Below are 7,427 nucleotides of genomic sequence, written 5' to 3'. Positions count from 1 at the left end.
CAGAAAGCGAGAAATCACCCCCCTGGGGGATGGCCACACCGCAATCCCTTCTCCTCCATTCTCCTCTTGGGATCTTGGGCACACACGCACACGCAACCGGCGTGAGTTTAAGGCACCGAGTCCGGAACTTGAACCACAGTCGACTACATGGGAGTCCAGTGACATAAGCATTACGCCAACTGCTGCTGAACCCAAAATTTATCATTTTATATCAGATACATTCTTAAATAAATGTGGTTGGGGTTATGTTATACATCAGTTTAACACACATTTTCACTTTATGGTTTTTTGCTAATGACTTATTACTTGCCATTTATTTATATGTATTTTAGACTATGGGAATGATGTTAGACAAAAAGCAAATTCAAGTGATTTTTTTTTTTAATTTGAGTTCAAAATGGGTCCTAAAGCAGCAGAGACAACGGCAACATCAACCATGCATGACCCTAGGAACTGCTAACAAACGTACATGTAGTGGGGGTTCAAGAAGTTTAGTGAAGGACATAAGAGATATGAGGATCGTAGTGGCTGGCCATCTGAGGTTGACAACAACCAGTTGTGAGCAATCATCAAAACAGATCCTCTTCCAACTATGCAAGAAGTTGCTGAAGAGTTCAACATTGACCACTCTATGGCCATTTGGCAATTGGAGCAAATTGGAAAGGTGAAAAAGCTTGATAAGTGGGTGCTTCAAGAGCTGACCCAAGACCAAAAAATCATCTTTTTGAAGTATCTTCTCTTAGTCTATGCAACAACAATACATCATGTCTTGATCGGATTGGAATGTGTGATGAAAAATGGATTTTATGCAACCAGCAATGACCAGCCCAGTGGTTGGACCAAGAAGAAGCTCCAAAGCATTTCCCAAAGCCACCAAAAAAAGGGTCATGATCCCATTTGGTGGGGTCTGAACCACTCCAGCTCTCCAAATTCCAGTGAAACCATTGCGTCTGAGAAGTGCGCTCCCCAAATGGATGAGATGCACTGAATACTGCAACACCTGCAGCTGGCATTGGTCAACAGAAAGGGCCCAATTCTTTTCCACAACAATGCCTGACCACCTGTTCACACCAATACTTCGAAAGTTGGACAAACTGGGCTGCGAAGTTTTACCTCATCCGCCATAGTCACCTGACCGCTCTCCAACTGACAACCTCTTCTTCAAGTGTCCTGACATCTTTTTGCAGGAAAAATGCATCCACAAACAGCAGGATGCAGAAGATGCCTTCCAAGAGTTTGTTGAATCCTAAGGCACCAATTTTTATTCTACAAATAAACAAATTTATTTCTCATTGGCAAAAACGTGTTGATTGTAATGGTTCCTATTTTGATTAATAAAGATGTATTTGAGCCTAGTGATAATGATTTAAAATTCATGATCCAAAACCACAATTGCTTTTGCACCACCCTGATCCCGCCAATGCTCCCTCTCTGTCATCTCAATCTGCCTGTAATTAGCAGGGCAGAAAAGTCCCACTGGGCTCTTTGGCCTCAGCGGGCAGCTCTTCTGGGAGGGGCACACGGCCACATGATCACGGGCAGAGCCTGCGTGCCTTTGCCTTGCCCCTCCTCCTTCTCACTGCCCTCCAGAAACTGATTGTTCTAAAAGATGACCTTAAAAATACTTTCAGATTCTGACTTGCCTGAGAAATGGTTGAGTGTGTTCACTATGCTATATTTACTAAGGGAAAAAAAAGAAGAAATGTATATAATATGCAGATTACCGTAATCACTTAAAAACTAGACATAGAAAGGGTTTTCACTGTACCCCTCTTAACACACTTTTAACTAGTGGCACTGTCTACCTGCGAGGCTCCTGCAGCAGTATTTACCTACTCACAAGCTGGTACTCGGGACAAATTCAGCAAATGTCCCTGTGAGGTTTCTTTAGACAAATTCAAGTCCCATTCAAGATCTGGATCAAAAACAATCAGAAATGGATTTCTTCCTTTTTGCTAATTGAGAAACAAAGTTAGGCCCTCTGAACCAGTATTTATAATTATCAATCCAAATATTGTCTATAGAATTGCTTGAAATATACCTTATCATTTTATTGAATTCTACTACATTTCCTCAATTATCAAGACAATTATAGGCTTTAAAATGGCTTCACGGGCTTTATCTTGCAGACATTAGGTCCTTGCTTCTGTTATTAAAGCCAATAATGAAACATAGCTTTCATTGTCTATATATAAACACCCAGACACACATGAGACCTCAAAGAATTGGATTTATTTTTATGGATTAAAGCATCTGAATGTTATCTGAGACAGGATTAAATGCAATGTGTTCCTGACTCTTCTCAACAGAAATAGGATCATCGCTGGCCCTCGGCCTGGTGCTTGAGTCCTCAGCTAGAATAATGTACAGTATTGAGCGAAAGATAGGCAGAGCTCAGATGCGTCACTCAGGGCGGAGCTGCTGCCTATAGCGGTTGTGCAAATTCTCAGGAAACAGCTGGTCACTGACATTCCTTCATTGACCCTGGGAAGGGTAGGAACTTGACCATTCAGGAGGCCCAAGTGCAGGTCGTATCCAGAGCCCCCCTTCCTCTCTCCCCAGGCCCTGCCTCGTGGATTTTTCATTCTGGCATCTACAGTAATATAGTTAAACTATTAGAGTGGCTTTAAGCTCTTTTGTTTTAAAACCAAGCTTAATCCCAAGTGCCAGAGAAGACCCAAAGACGCTTGTTTCCCTCTACCACTAGAAGAAACGTAGCCTCAGAACAAACAGATATTAATGAGCAGGGAAAACACATAACAGCTGATTGTTCCAGTGACGTGGCCTGAAGTTTGGCAAGTCTCTGACCCTGCCTCAGCAAATGTGATCCAGTTGACATTCACAGCAGTTCTTTGGATGAGGTTGTCGGTGCCGAGTGTTTACAGGGCACTATTTCAGGTCACCAGTTCATCCTCACCAGTTCCTGTCACCCTCGAAGGGTCAAGCTAGCCACGGGGAGGGTTAGCAACCCCCTTCACTCCAAAGAGCAATGCCCCCTTCATCTGCACTGGTGTTTTTACCAGAATGCTCTTTCTTTTTTCTAATAAGTGTTTTCCAAAGAGAATGGAGGTACTTGGAATGAACACAATTAAATATGAAAGGTGAGAGAAAAGAGAACCAAGTGAAAGTCTTTATTTAGAAAGGATTATTTATTTAATAGTATTTATTATTGTTGTTATAATCATTTCTTAATTTAATAAATAAGAGATCTAGGTTTCCTGCTTAGTCTTCCTGTCTTTGTCTTCATCTTATAAAAGGGGCGAATAGGGTCAGTGGGCAGCTGGTTTTTAAGGTGACTGGATCTCACATGGCTCACTTTGAAGTTTGAGTTCTGGACCTGGCAACTTGAAAAACACACCAGGTGCATGTGCGCATGTGTCCAAAATCCTGAGAGGAGAATGGAGAAGAGATTGTGGCATAGCCATCCCCCCTGAGGTGTGTTTTCTCACTTTCCCTTTCTCTCTCTCTCTCTCCCCAGTGAGCACATATACTCCAATAGCAAATACTAAAAAAAAAATAAATAAAGAAAAGAAAAGAAGAGAAAAGAAAGGTGAGGTGAAGGGTGACAAGTAATAGCTCCAAATGATGTGCTAGCTACACAGGGGCCAGGAATGGGAGTGAGAAGACTAAGGGAAATTTTTACTGTACTCAATGATGTCTAGGTGCAACCAAGCAGAGCTGAATCAGAGAACCTAATCTGCTTTCTTGTTGCAACCAACGTTCGTTTCCTTGAAGGAAGACAACACGTACCACCAGTGCTCGCTCTAATTTTGAAATATAGAGACATAGCCCAGAGCTGCTTTTTATCAAACCTTCCCCCAAAACTTTAGCAGTAGCTCCTTAACAAATGAAAATCCTATTTAAAACAGAACAAAGTTTTTCGTGCAAGACACAGTAGCATAGGGTTTATTAAATATAGAGACCACTCATAACAGTACATATCCCTTAGTGCCACACAATAGCACTTACATAACTTTAAGCAGAATGCCCAACCTGTTTTAATAAACTTAGAACAAATGACTTTTTTGCTGACTTTTTTTCTCCACTTATTCCACAAAGATTCTGTCCAAAGAAGTAAATATCACATTTAAAGCATTGGGTTCCTCAAAGAGAGACCCATACACTGCAACACTGCCAATACATGTATTACACAAAGAAGAGGTGACTTAGTCAGACTCAACATAAATTGATAAATTATGCAAAGAAAAAGATACTTCTCCAAAGATGTAAGGGTTCTTGGATCCAGGAGTGATTCCTTGCCAGAGTTGAATCAGCCCTATCCTTGGGACCAGAGAGAGTGAATCACTCCTGTTCTTGTTGCGGGGAAAGCAAGAGCAGTCTATAGTTATAATGGGGTCCACAGAGGGAGAAAAGCAGAGATAAAGCTTTTCTCTGTGACAGACAAGTCTCTCCATAGCTTTTCTTGAGCAACTCTGCATCTTGCCCTTGGTGCTGCTTTTTCAGCCTTTTGATTATATGAGAAACTCCAGTATCCTATTAAATCCCTTCATGTGCTTAAGCTAATTTGTGTTGATCTTTTATCACATTCAAAGAAAAAAAATAACTCATGATTAATGCACCATCAAACTGAAAATATATGAACTATTTGTCTCAAGGAATTTCAGGGCTATGTCAGAATTTTTAGTTCTTGATATAAGGAGGCCAACGTCTTTGATAGAACTGCCAAATGATCTTACCTTAAAAGGACTCTGCAAGATCTAAGCGAGATGAAAGCAGTCAGAGGATAGCCCTGTTGTGGATCAGACATTTACATAAAAGGAAAGCGTTCAGTACATCTACATAGGAGCACTCAGCTTGGCTGGTGGGAGATGCAAATGAGAACCCTACACTCCACCCTGGGCTGGCAGAGCTGCCCAGAAAAGATCTGCGTCAATACGCCTGTGAGATTCAAGCTTTTGAATATAAAGATGGAATCTTCAGAATAGTCCTCAGTGGAGAGGTGGAGGGGATCCAGTCACATTCAAGTCATGTCAATGATTGACAATAACTCTTAGACTGTTAGAGAATGACATTTACATGAGTGAATGTCACCAGTAATTTCTTCTTGGGCAGAAACCTCGAACACCAGGCTATCCCATTCAAAACACTCTGCATATAGCTGGTTCCCAGGCACCTTAGAATCAGGTCCCTCCATAGGGAAGAATAAGCAGGCAGGGAGAGAATGGAAAGGGGAAGGAGAGGAAGCAAGGGGAGAATGTTCTCTGTTCCAACAGGTATAAAGAATGAAGACAACCCAATAGTCAGAGTTGGCATCTCCAAGTACCAGCCCTGTCAAGGAGAGAGGAGAAAGTGGAGAGAGAATAAAAGAAAATCCCATCTGCCACAGATAATACTACTATACCCTTATTTACAGGGAGGAATCTGAAGTTGAGTGATGTTCAGGAATTTGACCAAGAACAAGGAAGTCTAAGATGCAACTTCAAACCCACATCTAATTTTTATGTGTTGTGTCTCACACACTATCCATAGAGCCGGATCATAACTTTCCAAAGAACTTGACCCTGGGCCTCTGATTCCTTGCTGTATTCTTGAGACCATAACCAGAAAAGTCATCCCAGCCTGAGCCATAGTCTTGTCAGGAGCCGTCTAGGAATTGGGATTCATTTTGGAACTGGGGTGAGCTCTGAGAAGATGGTAACCTCCCTTCAAGTCTTGGGCTCCTGCCTATATGGCTCAGTCTTTACCATTTCTAGCTTAGAGTGCAGAACCATGAGGTCTACGTTTCCCAGTGCCCACCAGTCTAGAGGGAAAACAAGGCTATATTAACAATAATAAAAAATAGTTCTCCGGCTCTGTACCCTTCCTCCCCAGGGCCTCCTGCTCCCATCCCGGGGTATTTCACAGGTACCTACTCACATACCCTCTCATCTACCCCTGCTGAGAAATGAAGGTACCATGGGGCTGACAAGTGATGTAGTGGCTAAGACAGCTGGACTCCCATATGGCTGACTGCAATTCAAGTCCCAGACCTGGCAGCTTGCTGTCTCACTGTCCTTCTCTCTGTGTCTCTCTGGTCAACTTCAAAAAAAATTAATTAATTAAAAAATAAAATAATGACAATAAATAAAGTTAAATTAAATAATTCTTTTTAAAAAAGAAATAAAGAAATGAAGGTACCACTGTGCTATGGATTGATAATAGTTTGTCCCCCAAAAGATCAAAGGTTGGAATTTAATCTTCAGTATATGGGTGAAGAGGTAACAAGACTTTAAGAGGTGAGGCCTAGTGGAAGGTGTCTAGATTGCAGGGCACCACTCTCATGAATGGATTACTGCTGTCTCTCAAGAGGGAGTGAGCTCTTGCTCTCAATGGAAGGGAAGGGGTTAGTGCCCACAAAAGTGGCTTGTTATCAAAGTTAGACTGGCATGTGCTCATTGACCTTCCTGCTCTTTGCGACCATGTTGTGATGTAGCAGAGGCTGACCAGGTGGCAGCCCTATACCATAGCCATTCTAGCTACCAGGCTCATGAGCCAAATAAACCTCTATTTGTATAAATTGCCCAGTCTGAGGTACTTTTGTCTCACAACACAACAACGGACAAAGACATGCAGCTTCCTGTGTTCGCTGCTGCCCCTGCCAAAGCTGGCCCCAGCCAGGCACTGCCTTGGGTCAGTATCCCTGAAAGGCATCACTGTGGGTGCCTCTGAAGAGGGGAACATCGCCTTTGCTGCATTACAAAGACCTTGAGATGCACCAGTTATTTGGGGTAGATACCTGAAGACCTTTGTTTCCTGACCACTTGAATGTAAGCCCCAAGCCTATTTCCCTCTTATTCTTTGTTCCTTCCTGATGGACAAGAAAAGGAAATGGTGGCTGGAACTGGAGCACCCAACGCAAACCTACGGTGCCTTTGGAAAAGCATGCCAGGAGTTGTTGATCAAAAACCTAGAATGATTGTCTGATGCTTACATCAGGTGGATTTCTTGCTTCCAGACTCTGATGTGCGGAGAACCCAACTTCTTTCTTCTTTGACTCACTGCTATTTTGAGAGTTCAAACCTAACCCTAACAATATCCTTTAGCTTTATTCATACTTACTGCACTCAGTTTCGTACACTTTCTTGCAAGTGACAGAACACCGGGCCAGTGGGGATCTGAGCAGTAAGATGTGTAATTGTCCATCATTATATGAAGCCTTGAAGTAGAGAGTTTAAGATTTTGTTCTATGATTCAATAGTACCAGGGCTGTGTTTCTCTGGACTGCCACTCCTGGTGACAATCTGGCTGCAGTTGCAACTCTCACACAACAGCACCCAAAGCAGGAAGGCATTCTATTATCAATAAGAAAATATACTCCAGAAACCTCAGGGCAAATTTCCCCTGATGCCTCACTGTCCAGTCTAGTTCAGCCATTACCAGTGGGAAACAGAATTGCCTATGATAATTTATCCTCCCTTCCCTATGAT

At 42.4% G+C, this 7,427-nt stretch overlaps 1 pseudogene; it reads left to right on the top strand.

Annotated features, from left to right (window-relative positions):
* Positions 1-335: 335 nt before the first annotated feature.
* On the top strand, positions 336-1,335 carry LOC106733507 (histone-lysine N-methyltransferase SETMAR-like; annotated as a pseudogene).
* Positions 1,336-7,427: the final 6,092 nt, after the last annotated feature.

This window comes from Tupaia chinensis, unplaced genomic scaffold, assembly GCF_000334495.1.
Source record: "Tupaia chinensis unplaced genomic scaffold, TupChi_1.0 Scaffold143936_1, whole genome shotgun sequence".
Taxonomy (NCBI): Eukaryota; Metazoa; Chordata; class Mammalia; order Scandentia; family Tupaiidae; genus Tupaia; species Tupaia belangeri.
This window is presented reverse-complemented; position numbering and strand designations above follow the sequence as displayed.